Source organism: Narcine bancroftii, chromosome 5 (genome assembly GCF_036971445.1).
Source record: "Narcine bancroftii isolate sNarBan1 chromosome 5, sNarBan1.hap1, whole genome shotgun sequence".
NCBI classification, from domain to species: Eukaryota; Metazoa; Chordata; class Chondrichthyes; order Torpediniformes; family Narcinidae; genus Narcine; species Narcine bancroftii.
The window spans coordinates 225,707,180-225,720,452 of NC_091473.1; the positions used below are offsets into that span (position 1 = coordinate 225,707,180).

General features: G+C 42.3%; 1 protein-coding gene across 3 annotated transcripts in view; it reads left to right on the forward strand.

Annotated features, from left to right (window-relative positions):
• Positions 1 to 13,273, forward strand: part of trim33 (tripartite motif containing 33) — a 175,391-nt gene that overhangs the window by 18,311 nt on the left and 143,807 nt on the right. The gene's annotated exons all lie outside the window — the stretch shown is intronic.

Here is a 13,273-nt window from a genome sequence, read left to right on the forward strand (position 1 = left end):
CTGTTTTTATTCACAGTGAAACTGTTGTCTGCTTGAGATGTACAGTTAAATGCAAAAATCCAGAATTTTGAGTTCTTGCTCCTGCAGAGGGTAGCTTTGGAGTTTTCACCAATGTAAATTCCAGGAAAACTGAATTAGTGCAAGTTTCAGATATTAACTCTTTGTATTAAAATTTAGTGTTTAATTGAGCAAGTCACTCTGCAATTTATTAAAGGTTTCTCTGTATCTTTAATTGAAAGAAGTAGATTTGTGCATTTATCTTGACTTCAACTTGATGATCTTCAAATTGTTTTTGTATTCTCAAATAAATCACTGTGAAAATTGCAGCGACTCGCTTAATACATCTGCCATTCCTTCATTCTCTCCAAGTATGACCTATCAGCTTCTATAAATGCCTTTTTCCACTCATGACTTCCTAATCACTATTTCCTCTGCTTTCTTTGCACGTGTATTTATGGGATAAATAAATGCCACTATTTGATGTGTCTAAATTGTCTATATTTCTTGCCAATATTTCATTTGAGACCAATTTGAACAAGGGCCTTTACTGCATTTTGCCTTTTTTCCCCAGATAGACCCCTCAGTTAAGCAGGTAATAATAGGCAGTTCTGAACCAAACATTTATTTGCTTGTCTTTTAAAAAATTTCCATATGGATTTAACTCTCATTTATCCTTTTTTCTAACTTTCAGGCCCTCTTGTACCATTATTGGTCTGTTGGACATGATGCTGGGGCTTGCATATAAACAGAAATTAGGAGAAGATGTAGACTAACCACTCAAGCCTTTTCTGCCATGCATTAAGATGATAGTTGATCTGATGGTGGCTTCAGTTCTGCTTTCCTGTCTACCTATGATAGTCGATGACTCCCTTATTATGAGGCCTTATTATATTTTTCCATCATCCTGTCTTGGAGTTCCAGTGACAATGATCCTCTGTGCAGAAATTCACCAGGTAATAGAGGCTTTATTGTAATTACAAAAACAATTGGGTATGCTGGGTTTGTTCTCTGGAGCACAGGAGGTTGAACGGTGGCCTTGGATTTCTAATATTAAGGGCAAATTTTTCAGAGTGGTGGTTGATTTGAATAGAACATTTATTGATATAGTGCATTTTAAACAACAGAACGTTGCTCCAAAGTGGTGTACACCAAATAATAAAATAATGTACAAAGCACAAAATCAACAAAAAGAAAAGACTAGACATTGGACAAGAGTCATCTCGTGGAATAGAAATGGGTTGGAGAAACACAAGGGCAGCGAGAACCTGCCTAAATGCACTGGTGCGGCTGACCGAACCCTGTGCCCTAGAAGCCCAAACTATCTGGGTTGGCATTGCAGCTCCCTAGACAACCATGATAAAAGTGAGGCTAAAACTTTTATCTGAAGTCAAGGGAATCAATACAAATTCGAAGCTTATCATTTCTTAAAAGAACTGCAGCATTTGTGATGAGCAGCAGTTTAAAAAAAAACACTCTTGGAGACTGGTGCATCATTAGGGTAGAAGGCAACAAGACATTTTGGACTAAACACAATTTAAATGTTAGACTCAAAAACATTACGTAAAATTATCTGAATTACAAGCTAAACTAAATTTATACATAAAACGCTCAGTTGCAATAACATGAAAAAAGAATGAAAAATCTATAAATACCACTGATACTTCGACTAGAAACCAACACAAGCACCATTGGGTTGAAAGACTGCAGCAGCCCTCAGTAGCTCGAGTAAGGAGTCTCTCGGTTCACATTCTCTTGTGCCTGGGGTTATACTATAGGCACTTCTGTTCCCCATAGGCACCCACGTTGCCACCAACCCTGACAATGCGGTCCCTCAGGAGCACCCCACCAGCATGAAGTCCCAGCCCTGTTCCAACAGCGCGGACAAGTCCCAGCCCCTCAAACAGTCCACACTTCAATCTACACTTCAGCTCCATAACCTTGGTGTGGCATCCCCTCAAGCACGTCTGCAAATGGAGGGAGGGTAGGGAGGGGGGGGAAGGGGAGAAAATGACACTGTATATTCAAGAGGGAAATGTTTTATTTTGGTCAATATGGTTCATAGTGTAAAAAATAAAAAAAAAGATATAAACAAATTAAAAAATGCAAACTGACTGCAATACAGAGAGAAAAAAAAATTAATAAAGTGCAAACGTGAAAGTAAAAAAAAAAAGCGCGTCTGCAAACTTCACTCAGCCAGAAACCCTGAACTCCACCTCGGTCGCCACAGCTCCACGTTGATCATTCCAACCACAGGTTGGGCTGCCCCTCCCTCCACACTCGTCGCTTAGGCTGCACCACTGTCCTCCATGCCGACATTCCAGGCGCCCACCTCAGCTGTCAGGACCTATGCAATGGACGCTTCTCAGACAGAAGCAGTCACCCCCAGTGAATTTTTCAGGCTGCAGTAGACCGATCAAGCACTCCCTGGTGCTCGTCTCCCGTTCCAGGGCCCCAGAGTTTGTGCACGGCTCCATACTTAAGGTAATGCACTCCCATCGCTGCCACCTTGTCATATGAAACTGGCTGGCAGAGGTGGTAGAAGCAGATACAGTTTAGGAGCATTTAAACAGGAATTTGGATAGGAAAGGAGATGAGAGGTGTGGGCACAATTAATGCAAATGATTAGAGTAATTGTGCCGGTTGGTATAAATGAATTGGGCCCAAGGGCTTGTTTCTGTGCTGTACAGCTCTAGGGCTTTGATCTCAACTGGTAGTGGCATTTTCTGCCCCATTTAGGCTACTTTCTATCTTGGATGAACTGTGGAGCTTATTGGGCAGCATCTACTTCTGTAGTTCACAGCTCCTAGAGGAATGTTTTTCTGCAAGAACTTTCCTTATTTTGTGTGTTTTTATCTGTACTCATTCATTTTTGCTACTTTAGCTTAGTAATTTCCTGTTTCGGTCTTGGCTTCATTAGTAACAAATTCAATTTAACCATATCCCTTAAGTTTTAATGTTCTTTGAGGATATTGAGGCAGTTTTAAGCCATCTGTGTTTAATCTGTATCTTTCAAGAATATCGACTTTGCCCTTGTGCAGTATTCCTTTTTATTTGCTTCTAACAATTTCAGGATTTTTACTGTGCTGCTCTTTTAAGGTCTTCTGATTATTTTTGTTGTATCTAACTTCTGGACCCCTTTCTATGGTTTTAATTATGGAATCTAATTGGATATTTCTTGAGGAAACTTAAAAACAGGAGATGCTGGATCCACTTGGGCAGCATTGGGTAAGAGAAACCAAATGGATAAAGTGTCCTGGAGTTGAAATGTTATCTTCTCTACAGATGCTCCCTGACATGAATGCTTCAGTATTTGCCGATTTTGTTTCTTTATTCCAGCATTTGCAGTTATTTATTTTTATAATTTGCTGCATGTATTTATTTTTTGATTTCTCAGAGAAAAATCCACCTATATGATATATTTATGAATGTGTCTATTCTATGATGGGTAACCAAACTCTTGTAATATTGGGAGTTGGTTGAAGCCATTCTTCAAGAAAGCCACATAAGAAGGCCTTTAATTGATAATATCCAAATATTGTAGTATTTTGTATTCCATAAATAGTTTCAATTCATTAAATGTCTACCTTGATAACAATCTTTTATAAACTTTAATCCTTTCTTTGATCAGGCAATAAAATTCCTTTTGCCCAATGTAAAAAGTATCAGACTATTTTGTACCAATGGCATATTTGCTAATCTGTATTTCTTCATTCCCATCAATCTATGTACCTTGTGCCATACACTTATCAAATGTCTCAATACTGGTGTATCTACTTCCCCAGTTAATAACACTTCATTCCATTTGTATAATACCTCTTCAGGCTTTTGTTCACCAATTTTATTCATTTCAGCATTAACGCATGCAACTTTATCCCCCTCCTCAAAAAAGAAAAGGAATCGTAGTTGGGCTGCTTTATAATAATACTCAAAATTAGGAAGTTGTAGTCCAACCTCCAAGTCAACTTCTCCATAGAAATCCTTGCCATCTTACCTTTGCATAAAAACTTTGGTATAATTTTAGTTTAATTCTTAAAAATACTTCCCATAGATGCAAAAGATTGGTGTAGTTACTTTATAATTAATCGCTTAAGATTATCAGTTAATTTTGGAGTTATCTGTCAATTCATATTGAAGGTATAATTTACATTTATTACAATTTTTTGAAATTTTTATACATATACACTTACAGTTAACTAGCAAAATATATAGTTTTACATTGATATCGTGTATTATAAAGTTAGTTCTTTTTTTCTCTATTTTTTCTTTCTGTGTGAGGGAGTGGGTGGGGACGGGGAAGAAGAAAAATAAAAAAAGCATGTACGTTTTTCTTTGACTAGATTAACTTTGATGTGTTTTTTTAAATACGTGTTAATAAAATAAAATTTGAAAAAAGAAAGCCATTTAAAATTGTTGGAAAAGTATTATGTTTCTTCAGGAAAAAGGCCAGAAACTATTATTAATTGAATGGTGCAGGTTCAGGAGGTTGAATGCATAACTTGTTTTTATTCTACCTGAGCAACACTGTACAATTGCTTTAACACGCAAGTGTTTCATCATGGTGTTACAACATAGACCAGCAACAATAGAAATTCACCAAGACAATGGTATGTTCAAAACAATAATTTTTAGTAAGAATATAAAATCTTACTTAACTCTAAACTTAACCCTCAACTATGCGCAAATGTGTATGTGTGTTGAAACTTAATGGCTTCTACTTGACGTAGCCACTGCATCTGCTTCAAAATGGTGGTGCCTCTCCCTGTCCAACCCACAAAGTAACCACTAAAAAAATATAAAAAAAACCTAAAGATAAATAATAACCAGTCTGTAAAAATGGCAACTCACCATAACCTTGTAAATAATATTTGCAAGTCTGCAAGGTCCACAATCCAGAAGAATGTTGTTAAAAGAGCAGTAATAACGTTTTTTCTCTAAAAAATGCAAGAACAAAACCAAACCCATGTAAACTGGAAGCATACATATTAACTGCTGAAAAACCAAATTGTCGCGAAAGGTACATCAGTGAATCAGAGAATGTTCATTTAATTTATCATGGAATGTAAAGGGGACTATTGGAAATGGTGAATCTTTTATGAAGAAATCAAATGCTGAAAAAGAAAATCATGGGTAGTTATGGGGAATAAATGAGGGAATGCAATTTACATAACTTTTTGCAGACCTCGTGGAAACATTTTACCTTAAACTGAGGACAGTCTCTGCTATCTTATTTAATGGGATTGTCCAGGACAGCTATGGCAGCTCAACTGGATATTCATGAAACGCTGGGCCACTAGCAGTAATTTATGTTACTACAATCTAATCTTGTGGCCTGGCAAAGGTCTCATTTTAACATTATTTAGCCAGGGATCAACTCTTGCTTGAGGTGTGCAGAAAGACCTCTTGGGAGTTAATGTGCCAGCCCAGTAAAGTGCACCATTGTGTGCAAGCAAGCATCGAAGTCTATACAGTAAGTTCCCAAATAATCTAAAGGTGTGATTGAGATTCTGTAGTCCTACATACATTCATTGGTGCTAGAAAATTAAGTGGCCAAAAGGAGCAACATCAAGAACACTATGGCAAAAAAAAATGTTCGGCTGAAAGGGTGATCCGTTTCTGTTTCCTTGTGTATGTCCTCTGTGAAAGAAATCACTCTTCAATCAATTTTATTTATTCCATGTGATATCAAGGAACAGTGGAGTTATTGGGCAATATATATGCAATTTATCACACTGAAGTTCTGTACTTTAAAAAAAACCTTATATTATTTGTTTTTTGAACGAATAAATAATGACATATACAGCAATTAAACATGAACATGAACATTTTTTTATTTATAAAAAAGAAAAGATCCCCTCCCCCCACTTCAGCCAACTCTCCTAAGGAGAGCCATAAAAAAGAGGAAAGAATATTAAAGAAAAAGTTAAATATACATCTTAAAATCTAATCAATATAAATTGAAATGTAAATATTCTGAGTATAAGAGCCAATTATTAATAAAAAAATTATAATTATCATGCAAAACATGTAATTTTTTCCATTATTAAACAATATTTCATCTCATTATGACATCTATTAATATCAATCATATTTGTATCTTTCCACATACTAGCAATACATTTTTTCACTATGGATAAAGCTAAATATACAAAAACAAACTGGAATTTATCTAATCCCAAACCTTTCAGAGGTTGCAAACTACCCAATAAAAATACAGTTGGATCTAAAACTATTTTAATCTTAGACAAGTATTCTAAAAACGATTGAATTTTCTTCCAAAAAGATTGTATATGTATGCATAACCAAACAGCATGAAAAAAAGTTCCAACTGTATCACATCTAAAACACAAATCTGATTCATTAAAACCATATTTTTTAAATTTTTCAGGTGTCAAATATAATTGATGTAAAAAATTGTAATAAATCATTGCATAACGTGCATTTATCAATCTAGTTACACTATCATAACAGATCTAACCAATCATCTTGAGAAAAAATAAAACCAATATCTGCTTCCCATTTACTTTTAGATCTATCCCAACCCTTTTTATCCATACCATCCTGTAATATTTGATACATAGATGAAATATAACCCTTTGGTGCCTACATAAGAAAAGTCTCAAATTTAGTCATTTTAGGTAAAATCATATCTCTACCAAACATACATTTGACCAAAGATCGAATTTGATAATAAAGAAATAAAGAATACTTATCAAGACCAAAATTTTCCCTTATCTGATTAAAAGAGAAAAACTTAACCTGTTTAAAACAATCCCCCAAATTTTTCACACCTTTAAATCTCCAATTCAATAAACTTTGATTATGTATTGAAAAAGAAATAAGTTGATTATATACAACGGAGTCAAAGCCAATATTTACTCCTACAGCCTATCATTTTATTTTTCTTTCTCCATAACTTCATTAAATGTTTTAGTATAGGCACATTATTCTTCTTCTTTTCTTCTTTCTTTGGCTTGGCTTCGCGGACGAAGATTTATGGAGGGGGTAAATGTCCACGTCAGCTGCAGGCTTGTTTGTGGCTGACAAGTCCGATGCCGGACAGGCAGACACGGTTGCAGCGGTTGCAGGGGAAAAATGGTTGGTTGGGGTTGGGTATTGGGTTTTTCCTCCTTTGCCCTTTGTCAGTGAGGTGGGATCTGCGGTCTTCTTCAAAGGAGGTTGAGGCGCCAAGATGCACGGTTTGAGGCGATATCAGCCGACTGGCGGTGGTCAATGTGGCAGGCACCAAGATATTTCTTTAGGCAGTCCTTGTACCTATTCTTTGGTGCACCTCTGTCACGGTGGCCAGTGGAGAGCTCGCCATATAACACGATCTTGGGAAGGCGATGGTCCTCCATTCTGGAGACGTGACCCACCCAGCGCACCCAGCGCAGCAGGATCTTCAGCAGCGTGGACTCGATGCTGTCGACCTCTGCCATCTCGAGTACTTCGACGTTAGGGATGAAAGTGCTCCAATGAATGTTGAGGATGGAGCGGAGGCAACGCTGGTGGAAGCGTTCTAGGAGCCGTAGGTGATGCCGGTAGAGGACCCATGATACGGAGCCGAACAGGAGTGTGGGTATGACAACGGCTCTGTATACGCTTATCTTTGTGAGGTTTTTCAGTTGGTTGTTTTTCCAGACTCTTTTGTGTAGTCTTCCAAAGGCGCTATTTGCCATGGCGAGTCTGTTGTCTATCTCGTTGTCGATCCTTGCATCTGATGAAATGGTGCAGCCGAGATAGGTAAACTGGTTGACCGTTTTGAGTTTTGTGTGCCCGTTGGGGATGTGGGGGGGCTGGTAGTCATGGTGGGGAGCTGGCTGATGGAGGACCTCAGTTTTCTTCAGGCTGACTTCCAGGCCAAACATTTTGGCAGTTTCCGCAAAACAGGACGTCAAGCGCTGAAGAGCTGGCTCTGAATGGGCAACTAAAGCGGCATCGTCTGCAAAGAGTAGTTCACGGACAAGTTTCTCTTGTGTCTTGGTGTGAGCTTGCAGGCGCCTCAGATTGAAGAGACTGCCATCCGTGCGGTACCGGATGTAAACAGCGTCTTAGTTGTTGAGGTCTTTCATAGCTTGGTTCAGCATCATGCTGAAGAAGATTGAAAAGAGGGTTGGTGCGAGAACACAGCCTTGCTTCACGCCATTGTTAACGGAGAAGGGTTCAGAGAGCTCATTGCTGTATCTGACCTGACCTTGTTGGTTTTCGTGCAGTTGGATAACCATGTTGAGGAACTTTGGGGGGTATCCGATGCGCTCTAGTATTTGCCAAAGCCCTTTCCTGCTCACGGTGTCAAAGGCTTTGGTGAGGTCAACAAAGGTGATGTAGAGTCCTTTGTTTTGTTCTCTGCACTTTTCTTGGAGCTGTCTGAGGGCAAAGACCATGTCAGTAGTTCCTCTGTTTGCGTGAAAGCCGCACTGTGATTCTGGGAGAATATTCTCGGCTACACTAGGTATTATTCTATTTAGGAGAATCCTAGTGAAGATTTTGCCTGCAATGGAGAGCAGCGTGATTCCCCTGTAGTTTGAGCAGTCTGATTTCTCGCCTTTGTTTTTGTACAGGGTGATGATGGTGGCATCACGAAGGTCCTGAGGCAATTTTCCTTGGTCCCAACAAAGCTTGAAAAACTCATGCAGTTTGACATGCAGAGTTTTGCCACCAGCCTTCCAGACCTCTGGGGGGGAATTCCATCCATACCTGCTGCTTTGCCACTTTTCAGTTGTTCGATTGCCTTATATGTCTCATCCTGGGTGAGGACCTCATCCAGCTCTAGCCTTAGGGGCTGTTGAGGGTGCTGGAGCAGGGCTGAATCTTGGACTGAGCGGTTGGCACTGAAAAGAGATTGGAAGTGTTCTGATCATTGGTTGAGGATGGAGATCTTGTCGCTTAGGAGGACTTTGCTGTCTGAGCTGTGCAGCAGGCTTTGGACTTGGGGTGAGGGGCCGTACACAGCCTTTAGAGCCTCGTAGAAACCCCTGAAGTCGCCAATGTCCGCGCTGAGCTGGGTTCGCTTGGCGAGGCTAGTCCACTACTCATTTTGGATCTCCCGGAGTTTGCGCTGAAGATGGCTGCATGCGCGACGGAAGGCTTGTTTCTTCTCTGGACAGGACGGCTTTGTAAGGTGAGCCTGGTGGGCAGCTCGCTTCTTTGCCAGCAGCTCCTGGATTTCCTGGCTGTTTTCGTTGAACCAGTCCTTGTTTTTCCTGGAGGAGAAGCCCAGTACCTCTTCAGTGAATTGCAGTATGATAGTCTTCAGCTGATCCCAGAGGGTTTCAGGGGACGGGTCCGTGAGGTGGATTGCATCATCGAGCTTTGCTTTGATGTTTGCCTGGAAGTTTCCTCTCACTTCGTCTGACTGCAGGTTTCCAACATTGAACCTCTTTCTGGGGGCTTTACTGTTCCTGGGCTTTGGCTTGAAGTGAAGGTCGGTGGTCAGTGTGGAATTCCGCGCTGGACATGACCCTGGTGTGGAGCACATCTCGTTTGTCACTTTCTCGCACCAGGATGTAGTCCAGGAGGTGCCAGTGTTTGGATCGGGGATGCATCCAGGTAGTCTTAAGGCTGTCCCTCTGCTGAAAAAGGGTGTTTGTAATGACAAGCCGCTGTTCTGCGCAGAGCTCCAACAGGAGGCGCCCATTGTCGTTGCACTTGCCGACACCATGCTTGCCCAGGATTCCTGCCAGGTTTCTGAGTCTTTGCCGACGCGAGCGTTGAAGTCGCCAAGGATGACAACCTTGTCGGCTGTAGGGGTGCGTTGGATGAGGTTGCGCAGGTCAGTGTAGAACTTGTCCTTTTCTGCTGGTTCCGCCTGGAGGGTTGGAACATAGACACTGATGAGGGTGATGCGACGCTTGTTTTGAAGGGGGAGTCGCATGGACATGATTCGGTCCGAGTGGCCTGTCGGAAGGTTTTCGAGTTTGGAGACAATGGAGTTCTTGACCATGAAGCCTACACCAGACAGGCGTCATTCATCCAAAGGCTTGCCAGACCAGTACAGTGTGTAGCCCACGTCGCATTCTTGGAGGCTGCCTACATCTGCCAGGCGGACTTCACTGAGAGCGGCTATGTCGATGTCAAGTCTGAGGAGTTCATGTGCAATGAGGGCAGACCGACGTTCAGGTCGGTGGCTGTCAGCCTTGTCTAGCATGGTTCTGATGTTCCAGCATGCTAACTTGAGTTTGTGAGCATGTTTTGAGGGGGAGGACGTGGAGGGGGAGGACGTGGAGGGGGAGGACGTGGAGGGGGAGGACGTGGAGGGGGAGGACGTGGAGGGGGAGGACGTGGAGGGGGAGGACGTGGAGGGGGAGGACGTGGAGGGGGAGGACGTGGAGGGGGAGGACGTGGAGGGGGAGGACGTGGAGGGGGAGGACGTGGAGGGGGAGGACGTGGAGGGGGAGGACGTGGAGGGGGAGGACGTGGAGGGGGAGGACGTGGAGGGGGAGGACGTGGAGGGGGAGGACGTGGAGGGGGAGGACGTGGAGGGGGAGGACGTGGAGGGGGAGGACGTGGAGGGGGAGGACGTGGAGGGGGAGGACGTGGAGGGGGAGGACGTGGAGGGGGAGGACGTGGAGGGGGAGGACGTGGAGGGGGAGGACGTGGAGGGGGAGGACGTGGAGGGGGAGGACGTGGAGGGGGAGGACGTGGAGGGGGAGGACGTGGAGGGGGAGGACGTGGAGGGGGAGGACGTGGAGGGGGAGGACGTGGAGGGGGAGGACGTGGAGGGGGAGGACGTGGAGGGGGAGGACGTGGAGGGGGAGGACGTGGAGGGGGAGGACGTGGAGGGGGAGGACGTGGAGGGGGAGGACGTGGAGGGGGAGGACGTGGAGGGGGAGGACGTGGAGGGGGAGGACGTGGAGGGGGAGGACGTGGAGGGGGAGGACGTGGAGGGGGAGGACGTGGAGGGGGAGGACGTGGAGGGGGAGGACGTGGAGGGGGAGGACGTGGACCTGTCCTCGGGCCTGCGCAAAGGAGCTTTTAGGTGGAGTGCAGTGTGCGCAGTACTGGCCCCACCCTTTACACCCATGGTTCGTGTGCCGTGGCCAAGCAAGCTGGGACGTGGCAGCGAGGTCCTTGGGTCGTAGGTTTTATATCGGAGTGGCCTTCTCCTATGCAGGTTTCTTACCCGGGCTCATTATACTGTTGTAACAAATTCATATTCCACCTAAACAAAAATTGATGCATTTCAAATTCAGAAATACTTGCCATCTCAATTTTAGCCCAACTAGAAGGCCGTACCAAATCCATCAACGAACGAATACATTTAAGTTGAGGTGCCTCATAATAATTTTGAAAATGTGGTAAACGTAGTCCCCCTAACTCATATTTCCAAGTTAATTTATTCAAAGCTACTTGAAGTTCTGTACTTCATAACCACTTGCTCCTCGGTCTTTTGACAATTGACATTACACTGAAGTAATTTTGCAATCAAAGTCAAATGCGAGTGGCTGGGGTCATCTTGCATCAAGGAAGGGTTTGGTAAATTTCAAGCCAATCGGTTTGCCAGAGCTTTGACTATTATAGACTGTATGCAGAAGTGAGATTGGCCTATAAGAAGACGGCTTCAGTGGATCCTTCCCCTTTTTGGGAATCACAGTAATTATTGCCATTGAGATGGACTCCAGGTGAGTATGGGCTTCAGCCACCTGTTCCACCACTCCATGAGTCAAAAGGTCCTTGAACTCTTCGTAAAATTCCAGAGATTTTATTAGTTTGTAGCGAGCTCAGTGCTTTAACTATTTCTTCCTCAGAGAAGGGAGTGTGCAATCCTCCTGCTCCTCCAGTTCTAAATTTGATAATTCCAAATTAGATAAGAATTTTTAAATTTTTCTCAAAATCACCCGATGACTCAGATTTATACAATTGCTTATAAGACTGTCTGAATGCTTTGTTTATTTCCTTCGGTTTGTATGAAATTCTCTTTTTGAATCGCATTTATTGTCCTTGTGGACAAATGCCAAGACAGTCCCTTATGTGCTCTTTTCCTCAGCTCGTAGCATCTTTTTCCATTTATATGTTTGTATAGAGTTGTACTTGAGATTTTTATTTAATCTATATTTTTCCTCAGAGCCTGATTTTTGGTAGTCCTTTTTTAATTGAGTTATCTCCCTCATATATTCTTTCTTAATGCCTTTAGTATATCCAATTATCTGACCTCTCAAGTAAGCTTTTAATGTATCCTGTATCCGAAATTTGTTGGAAGTATAGGTACGTTCTGTCTCGCAAGATATTTCAATTTGAGCCCTAATGTATCTACAAAGTTCTGGTTTTCTCAATAGCAACAAGTTAGGCGCCACCTGGCCGCCGTAGCTTTTCTGACTTGAGAATAGTTAAAGTCAAAGGTGAACGTCATACCATGTACTCGGCTTCCACAATCCTACCCTGTAGCTGGGCCGAGGCCAGAAATGAATCAATTCTGGTGCAAGAATCGTGTTGAGTAGAAGGAATAATCCCTCTCCTTTGGGTGCCACTGTCTCCAGGCATCCACCAGATTTACCTCCTTCATGATGGCCAGAGTTGTTTTTGTTGCCTTGGCCCATGTCACCTTATTCGCTGACTTATCCAATACCGGATCCAGGCATAAGCTAAAATCCTCTTCAATTAAGACATTATCCTGCTCTTCTGAGAAGCATAAAAAGACACTTTGTATAAATTTTTCAATATCAAAATTGGGGGTAAATATATTCATTAGTGTCCATGATTCTGAATATATTTGACATTGTACCATTACAAATCTTCTCACTGAGTCTATAACCATTTCTTCCACCTTTGAGAATATTTTCCCTTATTAAAATAACTACTCCCCTAGCCTTAGAATTATAGAAGAAACTATCACGTGCCCCTCCAAACCCCTTCTTAATTTGTGATGGTTGCAACTCATAAGACGGGTCTCTTGTTTTAAAAAAAAGCCACATCCACCTGCATTTAAAAAAAATGTGCCTAGATACTCTTTCTCTTCTGTCTCATTTTAGCTATTAAAAATTTAATTGTTTCATCCATCATCCGAGAGCTCTTCCCCAGGTACCTTCCCTTTTCCTTTCTCCCAGTAGTCCATATTGCATGATTTTTAGACTCAGTCAACCATATTCAAAATAAATTCTGAAAAAACTAAAACAAAAAGTAAAAACAAACAGCAAGTAACATACAATCATTGTGTCTCCTCCCCAGGCACGTATTCTTCCTCTCCCCCAGCACTAGCCCAAAAACATTTGGCGCCATCTTCCTCCTCATCCTGGAACATGCTCATTGAACCCATCTTCCAGCCTCACCACCTCCTTAG